The sequence below is a fragment of the Misgurnus anguillicaudatus genome, chromosome 24 (genome assembly GCF_027580225.2).
Source record: "Misgurnus anguillicaudatus chromosome 24, ASM2758022v2, whole genome shotgun sequence".
NCBI lineage: Eukaryota > Metazoa > Chordata > Actinopteri > Cypriniformes > Cobitidae > Misgurnus > Misgurnus anguillicaudatus.
The window spans coordinates 35,116,482-35,137,331 of record NC_073360.2 but is presented as its reverse complement, the minus strand read 5'-3'; the positions used below and the strand labels follow the sequence as shown (position 1 = coordinate 35,137,331).

At 38.8% G+C, this 20,850-nt stretch overlaps 1 protein-coding gene and 1 pseudogene across 1 annotated transcript in view; both read left to right on the top strand.

The window, feature by feature from the left end:
- Window positions 1–20,850, top strand: part of robo1 (roundabout, axon guidance receptor, homolog 1 (Drosophila)) — a 338,077-nt gene that overhangs the window by 13,664 nt on the left and 303,563 nt on the right. The gene's annotated exons all lie outside the window — the stretch shown is intronic.
- LOC141361777 (5S ribosomal RNA) lies at window positions 8,947–9,063 on the top strand (annotated as a pseudogene).

Genomic DNA, 20,850 nt, shown 5'->3' with positions numbered 1-20,850 from the left:
GAGAGAGAGATGGTGGGGAGAGAGGGGGTGTTTTTTCATACGGATACTTCAGTAGGTGCTTTTCTCATCCCACAGTCAGGCACAGATAGAAAGAATCCACTTTGGCAGCTCTCCTTCTTTCAGAAAGCATAAAAACGTCAGTTTTACCATAAAAATGATGCTCTCTATAATGGAGATTATTGTAGCGGAGTTAAGCTTTGGCACAGTAAACGGTGCATTTGCGAACCGGCTCTGGATTTTATGTTGATGGCTGTGATGATGATGATGCCAAATGTTTCCGATGTGCTTACAGAAAAAAATCTGTTGTAAAGTTCAATGGTACTTGCCTGTGCAAAACTCTCCTGACACTGAGTGTTATGGATGAGCCTTGCTTGCTAGGTTATTGCTATGCCATTGCTAAAGTTTTGTAAGAGGTGGTTTTAATACATTGATGTGTGGTTGCTAGGGTGTTGCTATGTTGGTTAAAGGGTAAAGTAGAGCCCTCTATCAGGTTCCCATAATGTTCAGGTCCCTAGATATCACTTAAGTTTCTTCATCTTAAGCATAACTAATGGTAATAGCAATGCTTGGCCTGTAGCACTGTATCATAAAATTTATTTTTAATAAGTATTTAAAGTTGCAAGCTTTGCTTATTTATATTCTTTGTAGCAGATAAGGTCATGCATTTCTTTGCAGACAATAGAAACATGCATTTCTGCCTTGTGTAAATATTTGCATATGTTGTGATTGCCATTAATAATAAATAGGACGATAAATAGATTCAATAACTTGTTTGGCACCCATCCACTTTTTCAAATGTGTGTTCATCTCTCTTAAAAAGTTGGAATGGCAATAAACTGTCATAATAGCAGTCCACTAAACACCACAGTAACTCTAAATTATAATCACACCATGTGTTTTCCAAGTTTTGGGAGACGCATTGGCTAATGAATGTGCCAGTTTGTGGTGCAACAACAGTGCTGTCTATTACTGTGATTTTTTTTCCCAGTTTGTTGGCATGGCAACTGGTTTTTACCAAGAAAATTGTATACTGGCTTGGGTGGCCAGTTGTTGTTCAATTATTTACTCTATTTGGTGTGGTTGGATGCCCATTTATTTACCGAGCGAGTTTTAGCTCCCAAATGTGATTGAAACTCTTTGCTGCTAGCTTGGCGTTTTTTCAAATTAGACTTCCAATGATACTTCAGCATTCATCTGCCACTCTTCATGTCCGAGACGCGCGCACGCGGTCGCACGCCAGCAAAGCCGTGGCAGTGAATCACAATTTTATTTGAGACAATAGAGTTTGATGTGACAGGTGGACTGTGTGAACCGATAAGTCATCCATCAAATCCAAAGCACTCGACAAACACTCTCTTCAAGGTCAGCAATACTTAAACAACGGCCTGTCACATGGGACCACATCTATGGAATACCTGATTCAGAGTCTGCAATCGGATGATGAAAATTGATCATGGGTTTTTGTTTCAAGCATTTTTTTTTGCCGTATTAATTATTATTGGCAAAACTACAGTAACTATGGTTTAACTGTGGCTTTTGAAGCAACTATAGCAACCATGTTTTTTTGGTTTTACTGTAATAAAACCATGGTTCATTTTGTTAAGGCATGTCTAGTCATGTGCTAGTTTCATGTCCAACACTATGATTTTGTCTAAAAAAATCATTAACATTTTTGAATTTGGCAGATGCATTGATGCAAAGCAACTTTTTTGTCTGTTTCATTCGACTCGAACCCATAAGCTTTGCACTCCTAACGCAGTGCTTTATCCAGTGAACAAAAGAAACACTTTCAGGTTTCAATTCAAATCAATATTTTTATATCTGTTTTATTTGTTGGGTTATAAGCAGAATTATTCACATTTAAGCTAGTTATTATTACAATTTAAACACTTTAAGAGTGATGCCAACCTTTATGTTTGTGATGATGGCTGGCAAACTGCACAATATTCCCTACATAATGTGATTGGCAGGCTGCCTTAAGTACATTTAGCTAAATATCCATGGCCCGGTTTCGCAGACAAGGCTTTGCTAAAGCCAGGACTAGGCCTTAGTTAAATTAAGACGTATAAGCATCTTTTATAAACATGTCTTAGATAAAGATATTACTGGTGTGGATTGTGTGACAAATCAGTGGCACCGAGATATTTTAAAGGATTATTCCACTTTCATAAAAAATAAAATCTGATAATTTACGCACCTCCATGTCATCCAAGATATTTATGTCTTTCTTTGTTCAGTCGAAATGAAATTAAGTTTTTTGTGGAAAACATTTCAGGATTTTTCTCCATAATGTAACCTCAACAGTTTACATGCAGCTTCAAAGGGCTCTGAACGATCCCAACCGAGGTGTAAGGGTCTTATCTAGCAACAAGATTGTCATTTTCGCAAAAAAAGTGTACTTTTAAACCACAACTTCTTGTCTTGCACTAGCCATGGGATGCGCCAGCGTGAAAGGAATATTCCATTTTTTTAAAAGAAAAATCCAGATAATCCACTCACCACCATGTCATCCAAAATGCCGATGTCTGTCTTTGCTCAGTAGAGAAGAAATTATGTTTTTTGAGGAAAACATTGCAGGATTTTTCTCATTTTAATGGACTTCAACAGAGCCCAACATTTAATACTTAACACTTAACAGTTTTTTTAGCGAAGTTTCAAAGGACCACAAACGATCCCAAACGAGGCATAAGGGTCCCATCCAGCGAAACGATTGTCATTTTTGACAAGAAAAATAAAAAATAATGCTCTTTTAAACCACAACTTTACGTCTAGGTCCGGTCCAGCGCGACCTAACGTAAATGCGTAGTGGCGTAGGGAGGTCACGTGTTACATATATAAAATGCAAATTTGCGGACCATTGTAAACAATAAACTGACACAAAGACATTAATTAGTATCGGTTGACATACAACAACGTAGGAACGGTCCTCTTTCAACACACTTGTAAACACTGGGGCGGAGTTTTGCGTTCGTCCTCTGTGACCTCTTGACGTCATGACGTATTGCGTAAGGTCACGCTGGTGCATCACGACCGGATCTAGACGAGAAGTTGTGCTTTAAAAGTGGATATTTTTTATTTTTCTTGTCAAAAATGACAATCGTTTCACTAGATAAGACCCTTATGCCTCGTTTGGGATCGTTTATAGTCCTTTGAACATTTTTAAGTGTCGAGTCAAGCATTAAATGTTGGGCTCTACCAAAGTCCATTAAAATGAGAAAAATCCTGCAATGCTTTCCTCAAAAAACACAATTTCCTCTCGACCGAACAAAAAAAGACATCAACATTCTGGATGACATGGTGGTGAGTAAATTATCTGGATTTTTCTTTTAAGAAAATGGAATATTCCTTTAAGTATTACATCACGTCAAAAGGTCATGCGTGATGTATGCAGAGCTTCCGCTCCAGTGTTCACAATTGTGGAGAAGGAGGACCGTTGCGATGTTGTTGTATGTGGAATGGAACTAATTAATGTATTTGTGTCAGTTTATTGTTTAAAATGATCTGCAAGTGTAAGTTTCACACATGTAACGCGTGACCTTTTGATGTGATAGCGTAATACGTAAGGTCATGCTGGCGCATCATAGGCTGGTGCAAGATGAGAAGTTGTGGTTTAAAAGTGCATATTTTTTATATTTTTTGGTGAAAATGATGATCGTTTTGCTATAAGACCCTTATGCCTCAGTTGGGATCGTTTAGAGCCCTTTGAAGCTGCATTGAAACTGTAATTTTAAACTACATTGTAAATGCAAACCACTGAGGTCCAATAAACTCCACTATATGGAGAGGGTCATGGAGTGTTTTCCTCAAAAAAACTTGATTTCTTCTTGACTGAACAAGGAGAGACATGAACATCTTGGATGACATGGGGGTGAGAAAATTATCTGGATTTTTGTAAAGGGGACATATCATAAAAATCTAACTTTTTCCATGTTTAAGTGCTATACTTGGTTGCCCAGTGTTTCTATCAACCTAAAAATGTGAAAAAGATCAACCCAGTAACTTAGTTTTAATAAACCATTCTCTGCAAGCGTGTGAAAAAATAGGTCATTGAAATTTGGCTCCCTTTGTGATGTCAGAAGGGGATAATATCGCCCCTTAATCTGCACCATGCAACCATGGCACTGCCATTTAGTACATAGATCAGCTCATTTGCATTTAAAGGACACCCAAAAACGGCACACCTACAAAGTGGCAATTTTAACATTTTATAATAAATTATCTATATGGTATTTTGAGCTAAAACTTCACATACGGTATGTACTCTGGGGACCCCAACGTTTTATTTAAAAACATCTTTAAAAAAGTCTTGTAAAATGACCCCTTTAAAGAAAGTGGAGATCTGTCAGTGCAAGTTATTTTCAGTTGAGACATATCAAACATGTGTCTTAGTCTAGGACTAGCCTTAAGCCTTGTCTGTAAATTCCAGGGTATATCTATCTGTTTTGTTGGTAGCTTTTAACATAATTCATAACATTTTTAATCAGATGTAAACATACGTGCTCTAAGATGCGAAGCCCCTGGTTTGCTTGGTGTCATTTATAAAGACCGAAAAAGTTTTGGGCTGTTAAACATAAAGACTTACTAGGAGATCAAGCAAAAAGTCAAGAGGATCCATCTGAAAGTACAACAAAACATTGGTCTTTAGGTTATCGATGCAGTGTATTAATAGCGAATAAGTGATCGAGTATGAAGTTGTTCTTAGGTCATTTAGGTCATTAAGTTAAAATCAGAGACTATCAAAGGTTTGGGTTAAGGGTCAGGTGATGATTTCAGGGTAAAATTGGTGTAATATCCATCTCTGGTCCAGACAAAAAGATGCTTGATGGTATCTCAGACACTTCCAATGTAAGCTTAGTTTTTCACTGTTTCTCTCATAATGGCACAGCATAGGCACAAAATTTGTCATTTTAATGAATGTTGCTGTCTGTCGTATAGCTCATTGGCCTGAGGTTCTGGACAGATGTCAATTTCTGTTTGTTAATGGTTGTTTTTAATGCCGTTCCACTCTCGCCATCCCATCAGAGCCGGTTGATGGGGCCATCCTGTCATTTGTCCGTAATTACCCCGGTGTACATCACCACCAAACCCAGCAGTCTATGGCAGGGATGCTATTATTTTACCACTGGTCGACCTCCCGTGAGACAGCCTGGTGTTTTCGAGTGACACCTCTTAAACGGTCCAGGCATTGGTACTGTATGAAATAAAACCCTACATTCATTTATAGCCACGCCCCTTCAGTATTCCACAGAAGTAAATTTTTGAGGTATTTTATCTAGTTGTAGTCTTTGCTTTCATTTTAAAGCTTGAAATCCTCTTTTTGTGATCATTGGAAAAATTGGCAATGACAAGATGGTGACTAAATGATTCTCATAATCTCATAACAACCTCTCAGGTCATGAAAGGTCCGTCTTGCAAAAGAAAATACATTTATCTATGGGGGAAATAAATGGGATTCCTCTTGACCACACCCTCCAAAGCAGCATACCCACTATGGTCATCAAGACCAAGGTCGACATTTACCTTGAAGCCATCATCGCCGACCCCTCCTCCACGTTTTTCAAAACAAAAAGATTCCTTTCATCCGCAACATACTTTAACAAAGCCCTCCGCCTCCTGTGATGCTTTCAATATTTCCTGACATGCTCTGTTAGGCCCCTTAATGTAGTATTATAACAAACACAACTGAGATTGGCTAAACCGGACCCCCCATCCTTCTGCAAGCCAGAGTCAAACTAAGATGAATGGAGGCCAGCCTCCACCCAGGCTCCTGACTCCTGACCAATGCCTCGGGGCCCTAGCACTTATTGAAATGACCTAATGTAGATTTAGACTCAATGGGGAGGGATATCTATCTATATCAAGCTGTAAGAGACAGAAATGTGTGTGTGTGTGTGTGTGTGTGTGTGGCGGCCTGTCGGGGAAAGAGTCGGGTTGTGCCTTCGTAATTGAAAGCAAAAGAGAAATAACCTGGTGGAACATTAAGCAGGACGTCGCCTGTGGATATGTCCAATACGCTCGTTGAAAAGTGCAGAAGGAGAGAGATTTGAAGAATGGGTGAAGGGCAAAGGTTGTACAATGTATATCTACAAGACTATGGGTCATTTCATGTCTATATAGTTGTTATTGCTGCTCTCATCATTAGTGAAATAAATAGACACATAAAATAATACATAAAAGATAGCTTGTCAAAACCGAAGAAATGCTTTGTGTTGTGGACGTTTGTGTGGGTTTTGCTTTTGTTGCATTTTTATTTAAACCGATACTCCAGCGAATAATAAATTATTACTCACCCTTAAGCCATCCTCGATATACATGATTATCGTTTTCAGACAAACACAATTTAAGATATTTTTTAAAATGTCCTTCCTCTTTCAAGCTTTATAATGGTAGTAAACAGGGACCAGGGAACAACTTCTCACTTTGAAGCCCAAAAAGTGCATCCATCATACAGAGAAGTAATCCACATGGCCCCATGGGGTTAAAAATGTCTTCTAAGGGTAGTCAATGTGATTTTGAAAGAAAAATATCCATATTTATTATCTAGCCTCTTGAAAAGCACCCCCACCCAAACCATGAAAAGACCTACTTTCACTAAAATGGTTGTTTTTACTAAACCATTTAGAGTATAAGCATAACAATGGTATCATTATAGAGAAGACACTTTGAGCTTCATTTTCCAGTTCTCAAAATTATTTTAAGGAAAAAATGTAAAAAGCTAGAGAGGCTGAAGTACATTGGAATAATTTTTTTTTGCATAACATCCTTTTTATTACTAAAAAGTAAGTAAGCCACACGTCTAAAGAAGTTATATTTCATGTTTAAGGTCAATAGGCCCAAAAATGTCTTTGTTTACATGCATACACGTTCGTTCTTATTATTATTTATACTTTTGTTAGCATATAAAATGCAGTTTCAACATTAGGGAAATAAAACGTCACACAAAGATCGTTGGTATCTAATTGGTTACACGTTCTGTCTATCAATATTTTCCATGAAGTCATTGGAGGAACGAGCAAGTCAAATGATGTAACGATATTTGACAGCGCTGTTTGGATATTATGTTTTATACTCCTGCCTACTTTTAAAAAACAAAGTTTGAACGCAGGTTTATGTGTTTAGCAGAACCTAAAGTGTAATCTTGTATACAGTGTTACGACGTAAATAGTCCTCAGATTGTATATTATATTCTATTACTAAGATGTTCATGCGAAATCTGATGTAAACAACAGACTATTATCTATATTTCATGGATTATACACATTTGTCGACAAAAATGGTCATTGTATGTATTCTATTAGACCATTTTCATGGGTAACTTACACATCTGAAACAGACTGGATTCGACTCACGATCGTTATATCAACAAAAAGGTAAGAAGTCCCGTTTATATTTTCATATTGTCATCTGGACTTCTGTCACAAAATACTACATTTATGATGCTAGAGCATCTGTATCTCAAAACAGAGACCATACACTGATGCTAAACCCGTAGACCTTTTACACAATGTATAGTAATGTTAATATTATTCATGTTTGTAGACAGTAGGCTATATAGATATTGTTAGCAGCGTAAAAAAACTGACATCATCCCGCCCACGAATCTGGCAACATCCAATGTGCATTCGCTGGAGTATCCCTTTAAGTACGTTGACTTTGCTGTGACAAAGAAAACTATGATGATATTAACAACTGGAGAAGTAAGAGAGAAGATCTTTTGTAGGTTGTTGAATGTGTACTATATAGGAAATCAATCGTTTTTAATCGTGTTTTTCAATTGATTGTTTCGTTCATTATGCATCAGCTCAATTTCATCCTTCAAGGTTACAATCTGTATTACATTAAAACTTTGTTTTCTTCAGATGTAGACATATTTGACTTGGTTTTCTAATGAGCGGCTCAATAAGGCCATGAGGTGCGCACATAAAGGTCTGGCAATAAAGGCATATGACATGTTAGATGCTTATTGTTTCTGCAGCAATTTGGACGTGTTGAATCAGATTACATTTTTAAGAACAGGTTGAGGAATTAAATTGGGAACATAAAAAGAGAGCTTTTAAAAATATGTTGATTAAATCCACAGTAATTGTTTTCTAACCACATCACCACTGCTCATAAGATACATTTTCCCATTCAAAATCCTGTTTTTTTTAACAATTGTTATACACATTATGGGTCAGTTTAGATTAATCCAGGACTAGGCCTAGTTATTTTAGGACATTTAAGTAGTTTTTGCAAACATACCTTACAAAAAACAATTCTGGTGTGCATATTGAGAGAAAACAATGGCACTGATATATTTTAAAGGGTTACTACACTTTCATAAAAAACATTTAGATAATTTACTACGCCCCATCATGTCATCCAAGATGCGTATGTCTTTCTTTCTTTAGTCGAAAAGAAATTAAGTTTTTTGAGGAAAACTTTCCAGGATTTTTCTTCATATAGTGGACTTTAGAGGACCTCAACAGTTTACAGTTTCAATGCAGTTTTAAAGGGTCTAAATGATCACAACCGAGGCATTTAGCAAAACAATTATCATTTTTGCCAATAAAAAATAAAATGTACTTTTAAACCACAACTTCTTATCTTGCACTAGCCATGTAATGGGCCAGTGCGACCTTACGTATTACAAAATCACGCCAAAAGGTCACGCGCTACACATGTGAAACACACACTTGCAGACCATTTTAAACAATAAACTCACACAATGACATTAATTAGTATCATTACAAATACAACAACGTCTGAACGTTAACTTTGTTAACTTGTAAGGACATTTTTTTTTACGTATGTCATATATGACACCATTTCAGTACAGATTGTGTTATACATGAACTATTTCCCTGCCATTGACGAGTTATCTTGTCAATTAAGAGAAAATATTTGCATAAAAAAAGATATAAAGTGGTGAGCAGGTTCAAGCTGATATAAAGTGTTTCAATTTAGGCCAGCAGCCATATCACCCTGTAGCCCAAGACAGCTTGCCCACTGAAGCTAAGCAGGGTTGAGCCTGGTCAGTACTTGGATGGGAGACCACCTGGGAAAGCCAGGTTGCTGCTGGTAGAGGTGTTAGTGAGACCACCAGGGGGTGCTCACCCTGTGGTCTGTGTGGGTCCTAACACCCCAGTATAGTGATGGGGACACTATACTGTCAAAAAGCACCGTCTTTCGGATGAGACGTTAAACCAAGGTCCTGACTCTCTGTGGTCGTTAAAAATCCCAGGATGTTATTCGAAAAGAGTAGGGGTGTGCCCCGGCATCCTGGCCAAACTTACCCATTGGCCTACTAATCATCCCCCATAGATACTAATCATTGGCTATATCACTCTGTCTCCTCTCCACTAATAAGCTGGTGGGTGTGTGGTGTGTGGTGGGCGTTCTGGCGCAATATGGCTGCCGTCGCATCATCCAGGTGGATGCTGCACATTGGTGGTGGTTGAGGAAATTCCCCCATTCATATGTAAAGCGCTTTGAGTACTGAGAAAATGGCTATATAAATGTAACTAATTATTAAATTATAATTAAATTAATTAATTATTATTAAAGTATTAATAAAATTATTATAATACTATAATATATGGTGTAAAAACGTCTGAGTGCTGCCCTCTTCAGGTTGAACGTTGGGTACTGCAGTTGAATTTTCCTATTGGATGTTGGGTCCAATAACCCGTGACGTAAGCAGGTTCAAGCTCACCACGCCCTTGTTACGATCTCACCACACACTTGGTACGAGCTTAGTTCGTCCCCTCTATCTCCATTGGGATCTGCCCACTTTTCTTGCATTTTTCAAATATTGCCAGTGGGTGGAGTCAGGCTCTGACCAGGGGTTTATGCTGCGTTCCAGGCAGGTTTTTGAGTCCGTGAATTACGACTTCAAAACCACAACTCGCGACTCTATGCGTTCCAGGCAGCCTGTAACCCGTGTTTTTACAACCTTCTACCTGTGAAAGTGCACTGGAACGGCAGTCAAACCCGTGACTTCCCACCCGTGAACTCGTACTAGATCGATGTACTCCCAGTTCAAAGTCGTGAGTCGTGGTTTTGAAGTCGTAATTTACGAGTTACAGGTTGCCTGTAAAATACCCATATTTAAGAGTTTATAAGCAAAAAAATAGATAGGATGAAACAGTTTTCCTCCATTTTGTTTTTTTGTTTATTGTTTGTTTGAAAGCAGAGGGTCTGTTCTTTCATTTGATATATTTGTATGTTTATATATTTTTAGAAGGAAATTTTCCTAAAATGCATTTTGTGAAACTTTTGTGAAAATCACAAAAAATGCTTGCGGGCAACTTTTAAAAAAAAATGGCTGGCCGGGAATGAGTTAATATATAGACAGTCTGCATCTGTCACAGTTGCTTAAAAATGCCTTTCACAGCTTACCAGCAGCTATTTTTATTCCAATTCACATAGTCTTTCTCTAGACATGAATTATATACGGCAAATGGTCTCAAAAAGAGGAAAAACTGCAAAGACATTTAATCCCAGACCTCAGTTTTCATACTGATCCTTGGGAAACAAACCCTGGAGAAGCAGCTTCATACAATCTTATATAATCAACAATATTGTAATATCATTGTACAAAGACCTACATTTGAGACAAATCGTTTGGCCCAGTCGATGAAAACTCAACTATTTTGTGTGTTTTTTATGTGATCTTGTTTTCTACATAAAATCATCCTACATAATCTAAAGCACATTCTGTGAAAATATAACCTTGATATCTTTAATACTAACTGAGTAAAGCCATGTCAAAGTTTGACATCAATGAGTAAAATCAAACTTTGATGAATTAGCCTTCATTATGAGACTTTAGCCCAGATTTCACAGATAGGGTCACACATGGTAAAAACCATCAAAAATATACAATTGTAAGATCGTCACTGGACCTCAGCGTGTCATTGGTCACGTTTTCCCTTTAATCCAGTCTTCTCAGAAACGCAGTCACATCCACCGGCGGTCTCTTCTGATTAATCTTCGAATCTCGAAAGCGCATTAAGTCGTGATTCATTTCCCACACAAATGCGGCGAGTTACACACTATCTTGGCTCAATAACCTGCAACTAATAAGCCAATTTATGATAAATACCATCGGGGAACGCCGACGGAAAGTTAATGGCGCCCTTGGAGAAGAGAGTTCAGGTGCGATAGCCGGCCTTGTTTGCAAACGCAGATATGCAAATGAAGCTGTTGTTTTCTTTTGTATTATTGCTCGTCAGATACAATTATGATGGGAACGGCAAGTACCCGCATCCTCTCTCTCAGGTGGAAGAGGAAGCACTTGATCTCTTAGGAAATGTTTAATTTGGCTGTGGAAATGTATGCAAGCATGCAAAATGCATTTTTAAACAGTAAAATCACTTCTTTTTTTCTGGCTTTAATGCAAAAGTAAATATAACCAAAGCTGTTTTGTATATAAGCAGTTCAATAAATTGCATGTTTGTCACTCGTATGCCATCTTTATAATTAGTCGAGTCTTTTGGGAGGTGAAATCTCAATATCTGCTGTTATTAAAATGCATTAGCTTTAATTAAGCTGGTGTGATACTGCTTACCGATACTGATCGAGCGCAACGGCATGTATTTATGAATAATCCTGTGAATTCATTTGAGAGATTAGCAAATCAGTCTGCCTTTAGTAATTACGGTGTATGTATGATATGTATAATGGAAGGGGCTGAGCTGTGTGACATTTCCCTCAGGATTAAGAAATTACTCCAGCGTCAGGGCGCAATGCAATATTTAATGTCAATCAAAGATTGTATGCGTGTCGATTAGAAATCAGCCAAAAAAACTATAAACTATGTACTACTGAATTGCAGAGTTACATGTAGATCAAAAATTTTTTTTTTGCCATTTCTGAGTTCAGGATTATTTGCGCAGGGTTAAAGAGCCATTATTGTCTGGTTCACGTTTTTACATTTCCTTCTGTGTGTAAGTGTATGTTAGTACATGTTAACAATATGCAATAGGTACAAACCCCAAAGTAAACGATGACGCAAGTTATTGTCTCAAACGTATTCAGGCCAATCACAATGTACAAATTTGCTGGCCATTCAGGGACACAGAGCTTTTAAAATCTGTGCGTTTCAGGAAGAGAGTAAAATCTGGAGCTAAAAAAATGTACGGAATGTGAAATATATAATGTGTATTTTTACCATAAACCACACAAGCACATTGTATTATACCAAATACACAAAATTGTTTTTTAACAAAGAAATAGGTGCACTTTTAAACTGGGGCTCAATGATGCACTTGAGCCACCGTGTTTTGCCCCGCCCCTAAAACAATAGCTATCGTCCATTTAGGTTGCAGCAATTTTTAAAAGTTGAGAGAAATGGCAGATTTCCCGCGAGTGGGTGTGGCTTTAGCGCCGACAGCGGACACTACTCCATCGCTTTTAACTCCCGCAGCAATGCTCAATTCGTGCGTTCCACCACATTCGAACCACGCCATTTCGCGCGTACCGCGCCACAGGATGCCTATTTGCGTCTTTGCATTGACTTAACATTTAAATCACTCACGCGTGCCGCCTCTTCCGCGTCTGGTGGAATGCCACATAAGACTTTTCTTATTCAGTAAACACAAAAGATCTTAGATAAAAAGTTTTTGCGGTTCTTTTCTATACAATACTATTTCTAATGACCTTTATGCTGCTAACACAATGCTTTACCAATTGAGACACAGTTTTTACCTGATCATGAGGTAAATATGTATTTTTATTATTGTGTTTTACAGTGGTGGCCTATGACTTCTTTTTCGACGGTGCACCTATGCCTGGCTCGTCATGTCAAAATATGTGTTTGGCGGGTCATTTAAACTTATGTGCGTCACGCATCATGTCAAAATACGTGTCTGCTGAAGAAGCTGCACAGGGGTTTAAAGGAATATTCCATTTTCTAAAAAGAAAAATCCAGATAATTTACTCACCACCATGTCATCCAAAATGTTGATGTCTTTCTTTGTTCAGTCGAGAAGAAATTATGTTTTTTGAGGAAAACATTGCAGGATTTTTCTCATTTTAATGGACTTTAATAGACACCAACAATTAACACTTAACTCAACACGTAACAGTTTTTTTCAACGGAGTTTCAAAGGACTATAAACAATCCCAAACGAGGCATAAGGGTCTTATCTAGCGAAACGATTCTCATTTTTGACAAGAAAAATAACAAATGTACACTTTTAAAGCACAACTTCTTGTCTAGATCTGGTCGTGATGTGCCAGGTGACCCCACGCAATACGTCATGACGTCAAGAGGTCACAGAGGACGAACGCAAAACTCCGCCCCAGTGTTTACAAGTGTGTTGAAAGAGGACCGTTTCGACGTTGTTGTATGTCAACTGATACTAATTAATGTCTTTGTATCAGTTTATTGTTTACAATGGTCCGCAAATGTGCGTTTTATATAACACGTGACCTCCCTACGTCACTACGCATTTACGTTAGGTTGCGCTGGACCGTACCTAGACAAAAAGTTCTGGTTTAAAAGAGCTTTTTTTATTTTTCTTGTCAAAAATGACAATCGTTTCTCTAAATAAGACCCTTATGCCTCGTTTGGGATTGTTTATTGTTTAGGCGCGTATGACGCATGATGCACATGGTTCACTTGACGCAACAAACACATATTATGACATGAAGAGCTACACACATGACGCTCCACACACATATTTCCACACCCCTCGAAAGTCATCAGCCACCACTGTTTTATATATTCAATTTCATAAGCTAATAGATTTATAGATCTTATATAGATGGTTTCACTGGACGCATGCTCGCTGCCACAGTTATGCGTCTGGCTCGAAGTTGACTTCCGGTCTGTATGTGTTTATCGGCCAAGCTAGTGGCTAAACTGACCTCTGGAATACCTTGTGGAAAATAAAATGTTTGATTTCCTAAAAACGAGGGGAGATGATGAGCATGGATCACAGCTGAGCGAGGAGATATATTGCAGCCGGGCAACTCAATGATCTGTAGTTAAAATTGTATAGATTAATTTACCAGTCCCTCCAGAAAAACGCGATTGTGCGATCGCGCGATATATTGCATTATCAGTTCAAGTCAGCATATTTATGCGGGGCTGCATTTTTTCCAAATACGACGCACATTCGCCGCATTAATTACATATTTCCGCACACAAAATATGCGGGGCTTGCATGATTTCATAATCTCCGCATTTTCGTAGCAAAAAGTCACATATATATAAGCAGAAAGTTGAAAGAATTACGTGACGTGAACATCATTGCAGCTTTTGCAAGTTTCCGCAGTTTTTGCAAGTTTCGCATTTTTCGCAAATTCCGGCAATTCCATCGCATAAATAGCCCGCATATTCCATCGCATTTTTTAAGAAAACGTGCCGCAAAATCTAGGATTTTTGCCCGCAACAATCACAAAAAAACTCCGCGTTTTTCTGGAAGGACTGATTTACACAGTTAGGTTAGCTCAGTGTTGTAGTTGATACGCTTTAGCTATGATTTGAACTAAGGTACTTGTTGTTTATTTAGCTTGTTATCAGAAATAAGCTACTCTAGAAGGAATCTTTTTTATTGATAAGACTTCCAGAAGTCTTTTGTCACAAAATATGCATTAGATTGGCACATTTACTAGTTTTCATAGTCTCTGTAAACTCGAACTGCAGTTAACAAAGTCAGCTTTACTGTATGCAAACTAAACGTAACATTTTTTTTTACTGCCAGTCGTTTTTTAAAATAAATCATAACATGCCATCCCTCTATGTCAGAGGCGTCCCGAGTGTTTTCACGGCGGTGCGCTGACAAGTACCCGTGCAGAACAATGACAAGTGGCATTTAGGCATGTGTTCGCAGCGCGGTACTCTGGTAATTAACATCACGCAACCTCCGTGCTTACAAAGCATCGCTCTTAATTAGAGTTATGATTGCAGTAGGGCGAAAGCAGCGATCCTTGCACAGGATAATGACTGGTGTAGTCAGCGTGGCGGGAGCCGTATTGTTTGTGCGCTGGACTTCTGACATCTGCCATACAAAGAAACACAATGAAAGCCTGGTTCTTTCTTCTGCCGATCCAATCAGAAGGGGCACAGAGCCAGGGCGGCTTCCAAATGAGGCCCGCTCTCCACCCGAACGGCATAGACGCCTTTGAATTGAGCAATAATGCAAAAGCCTCCTTGCGCTGAAGGATGGCACGCGTGCCCTACATCAAGATAAGCGCGTACTGAATGCAACGTTTGAAGGTCGTCATTCCCACAATGCAGTCTGTATATCTCATTATATCAACAATACTGACAAATCATCACTTGAGGAGCTTGTTTTTTTTTTATTTGGCTTTTGTTCAATGAATATCTCATTCTGAAATATTGCTTTGTATTGTGCAAAGTATTGTGACTATCAACACCATTACTGTACTATACAAATATTATATTGATATCGATGACAACAATTTGTATTTTTAGGACTTTTTAACATTATAATAGACCAAATTTGAACTCACAACAGGTTAAGATTAATTGCAAGATAAAAAATGGTTAAAAACATCACACAATATATCATAGTTTTAAATCACAGTATATTTGTATCGTGAAGCACATATCTAGATAAAATCAGACCGCTACAGGTCCCTGCTGACAACCTTAACTGAAAGCTGTATATCACAAGCCATCAATAAATGTTTTGCCATCAAGCTTTAAACTTCTAAAATGGCACAAAATGTCTTTCTGGAGCTTTTAGTCAAATGAATTCTGCAACCGTGTCTGTTGTGATGGAGGAAGGCTCTTAACTCTTGTCATGTACCTCCTCCTCCAGTCCTGGCAAAGGGAAGGAACTCATTCATCAAATTTAGCTCGCAGGCCAGGGGGCCGGTGGTCTTCCTCTTTTACCCTCCGGATATAATCAGCTTTTAATTTCTCCACGATCCACCGTACCAAATGATGGATAACTGCGATCGGTCCCTACGGTGACCGGACCTATCTGCATCCTTGATGCATTTACTTAAAATTAATCTTCATTTTGGCTTAGCCAGCAGCTTCACTCCGGTTACTAATAAAAGAGTTGAATGCGAATGCACCGTTACATCTTAAACATAATTTTACTCAAATGTTTCCTCCAGATATACCAGCGTGTCTAATTAACCAAGCTTCACTCATTCAAATGCACATGTGGGTTGGTGGTTTATTTTAGTTTTTGGTAAACACGAGAGGCGTTAAAAAGATTATGACTCATTTCATTTTTGGAAAGAGGAAAACTTTCTTAAGATTTATATATGGATTTATAGATTTGCCGCCACAAGCTAGCACGCATAACCAATTTATGTGGTTGCCTAGTGGCACTTTTTCATTGCATAGTACCCCACGGGTCAGGTCGTGTCAGCTCACCTTACTTGGGTTGGCTAGCTTTTCCATTGAGTTTAAAACAACACCAAACATTTTTTTACCTTAAAAAAACGTTTCAAAAAAAGTTTAAGTCGTTCATCCACCCGAAACAGGTTCACATTCGCTTTGCAGCCCTCTATTGGCCAAAACCGCACTAAAGAAGTTTCCAACCGTCTGGTCGTGGTCCTGTAGTTCGAGTGAAAACTACAAAAACTTGCTTTACGGCAGACCTACAATCCAATCAGAGCCAGTGTTGCTGCAGTAGGCTAAATTATTTACGACAGTGGTAATGGACAATTCCGCTTCCAACCTGCAGGGGGAGCAAAGAGCAAAAACTCTTTAGTGTTGCTTTAAAACCACTTCAAAGTGGGAGGGATTATAGTTTCCCATACTGTACATTCAATTATTTGAACAATATCAAAATTGACCACCACAAATAGATGTTTGCACATCGCCTTTGTCACTACTTCGGTCTCACATGACATGTCAGGATGTGCCGCCACAAACTGCAAGGAAAACACTGGTATGGTGTTCCTGATTCTCAGCCTGTGGATGTTTTGACTGCTTAAAGGAAGCTTGGGAAGGTTTGCTCGAGACAGCAGAAGCATGAATGTAAAGCCAATCTTGTATTTAGCGATGACGCTGCTAGTGATTTTCTTAGACCAATCAGTGATCTACAGTGTTTTCACGTCACGTTTTGGTATCAGCTCAGGTCACTTGGAACCCCAACTGAGGTGGTACCATACACTGTACACAAAAAGATGGACGACGCGACGTCGCCTCCTTCCATTGTATTGAATTGAAGCTAAAAATGTTCGACTATGGTCGCCGCCATGTTAAGTAAAAACGTCAGTTTGGAGCCAAGGCATGTGCTGAAGGAATCATCCGTGGAGCAGGAGGCGGAGCCGCGATATCAAACTTCTGCGCAAAAGCTCACGCGCCCAATTCAACCACGCTGATCATAACGACACGCCCCGTTTCTACTGCATCAAATTACTAGCTAAAATGAAACATATCACAAAAATTAGCAATTGAACATATATCAGCATGATAACAACTACCTTAAAACAACACCAAAGAGTTTTTTTACCTTAAAATAACGCTTCCAAAACAGTTTCAGTCGTTCATCCACTCTAAACAGGGTGAACAGCACTTTCACATTCACTTTGCAGCCCTCTATCGGCCAAAACCGCACTAAAGAAGTTTCCAACTGTCGGGTAGCGGTCCTGTAGTCCGAGTGAATGCTACAAAAACTTGCTTTACGGCAGACCTACAATCCAATCAGAGCCAGCTATGCCTCAGTATTTATAACGGTGGGTAATGGACAATTACGCTTCTAACCTGTAGGGGGAGCAAAGAGCCAAAACTCTTTGGTGTTGCTTTAAAGGACCAAAACCATCTTTCGGAAATTTTTATTGGAAGTGTAAATAATTTTTTTATTTAGAGCAGAGTCCCATTCGTTTGAATGGAGAGGGCGGGGTTTATGACTTGTACTACAGCCAGCCATCAGGGGGTGATCAAAGAGCCAGATGCTTCACTTTTCAAGACATATGAGGCACACCCGGGTGGTACCAAAAAAGTATCGGGTATGTACTGTACCCAGTGGAAAAGCCCCCAAAAGTAAGCTGACCCGTTTTAACCCATGGGGCTTTATATAATGGAAAAAGCGCAATAATGCTGCATTCATGTCTAGTTCGCGCAAATTGAGCATTGCAGTGGGATACGCGCGAGTTGAAAAGTTTGAACTTTGGCGGAAAAATGCGGCGCGTCTTGATGACTACAATTTCACGTGTGGCTTTCACATGTGAATGAAGTGAGTAAACTCAAAATGTTCAAGCGGCAAACTAGACGCGGTAGACGCGAATTTGACCTCAAACGCGGCTGGTGTGAACCCACAGTAAGTGGTTTGGGCGGTTTTGGGGGGATGCTTGGGTGTTTGGGTAGTTGCTTTGTCAGGCCCAAGTCCACCTTAAATCTCTATGATATTCTGGAATTCAGTCTCTCTTCTAGTGTTCTTATAGCTTCATTTGTAGAGCATTTTAATATCAGTGCAAAAGGTCATGGGTTTGATCCCTACGGCAGTGGTTTTCAAACTGGGGGCCGGCGAAATGGTGCCAGGGGGGCCCCAGTTTTATGACATTTAATGAAATACATTAATTTATCATGAATTCTGTGTAGTTAAACCTAAAAAAAATAAGACTACTAACCAAAAGCACTACTTTTTTGTATAATTTAATGTTTTTTTTTTATTAAACGGTTGAGTTTTAGAACAGTTTTATGTTACAAATTTTCTTTGGGGGGCCGCAAAGGAATGCACCGTACACAAGGGGGGCCGCACACTGAAAAAGTTTGGGAACCACTGCCCTAGGGAACACACATACTGATAAAATGTATGTCTTGTAATGCACTATGAGTCACTTTGGATACAAATGAAGAGTTTGGTTCCAAAACGCAATAAATCCATTTTGACAAATTTCGGTAAAAACTTATTTTCTATACCAAGAAAGTGACAAGATGGAAACCACTATTTTCTGTTAAAAACTTTCACATAGCATCTTTAGGTTATAAAAAACAATCAGCAACAATCAAAGGAGTCCGTGTACTCAACGCGCCGCCATTGATTGTTTACATTGCGTGAATGCCGCGCTGTAATTTGCATTCTGTAGAAAAGGAGGAGTGGCGTTTGTCGCGTTTTGGGAAAAAAGGGAGAAAAGATGACAGAATAACACTGCGGATATTGGATTTTGCGTAAAATTAAGAATTTACTTTTAATACTGACCTGATATAATACTGATTTTGGCAGTAACTCATTTTTTTCAAAAATGGCATTTATCGCGTTTTGGAACCAAACTCTTCAAATGTTTGCCAAATGTGTGAATGTAAATCTGTGAAGTACAGTAAGTAACATAAGAAACCTATTCTTAGATTGATAGACAAAAGAGAACAAATCCATAACCCTGAGTATACAGTAAGCACAATAGTGTTTAAAACCCGGTTGAGATGCTCTTAACCAGGTTGACATCAAAACCTTTCTGTAAGCACGGCCTGTCACTTTCGAGGGCTCTGCGTAAGATTCATGGTGGATTGCTCGTCTTTTTTTGCACAGCCCTGCAGAAGTGTGAGAAATGAGAGCGTCTGCGTGTTTGTGTTTATGTGCATGCGTAGCTCGTGCCTGTGCACATCATGATTAGTGTGCGTACCTCCGCCGGCCGACAGCAGGTAATATGCACTAAGAGGGTGAGACGGTGTGCCGTTCCTGCGAGTTCGAGCTGCAGGTTAATCCTTTTATTGTAATGAAGTGGCAGAAATATTAATGCACTGTAAACACAGGACATTTAAACCCTGTCTGTCATTTTTACGAGGATGGAGAAGCATGGAGCAAGCCGCACAAGGTCCATCCATTACAAACATGACATTGACTTTTCCAAACAGCTGAGCAGTCACTTAAAAAGATTGTCTTTTGTGATTGCAGCAAAGGCTTTATTGCCCATTCTGCATTTGTAAAACAGAGACACCAAATACGTAATGATGCCCGATATCTAAAACTGCCTATTTAACCGTTCGGGAAGCTTTTGAGGGGCAAATTTGCCACAAGACTAGTTGCAAAACATGATTCAGCAGATGTAGCCTGGAACCGATTCCCCCCGACTCTAAACTCATCTCCATGCTCGCGGGCCACCCGCCTGGCCGAGGGCTTCGCCGGCCTCACATGCTGATAAAGGATTACAATAATCGAAAGGCTGAATGCGTGAGCATGAAATTGTGTTTGTTCGAACAGTTTGATATTTATTCAGAGGGCTTGTTGGAATGCGTGCATGGAAATTTAATGTCAGGTTTTTGTTTGAGAGTTCTGTCACTCTAGTTAGAGCTTTTAGAAGACAATGTAATTGATGTTACAGCCCTGCGTTTAATTTAAATGAAAAGAAAAAGGATTGGCGCTTTTGCTTTTTAAGGATGGAAGTTTGAGGGATGCTGGTTGCCGTTGGTTACACACTTCATCCTTACAGTACATTTGAATTGCAATTATGAATCCTGTTTTCCTTTTTTAGAAATGTTTTTTAGGAATATTTGGCAACTAAAACTATTTGGCCAAAAAAGTGTTTTCGGTGTTCGGTCAAATAAGTTAAAAGACCAAATATATTTTACCTAACAATGGCGTCTTGCTGATACGATCTAATAGCAGCAAACATGTCGCAAACAAAAAATTTTTTGCAGATTTGTTTTGGTTACCAAAAAAAGACCAAATTATACCAAACAATAAGGTCTTGATGATACTATCAAAAAGCAGCAAACTAGGGATGCACCGCTAGGATTTTTTGGGGGCCGATACCGATGACGATACCGATATTACACACTTGTATACAATTACTATACATTTGGTCTATTAGCTAGTTTATTTCTGCATCAAATTATTTTTACTGAACATGGATTGGATCTAATTAACATTCAACTGACCAACATTATAAGAGATGCACAAATGAAGCTAAAAAAATATAATAAGACAGCAT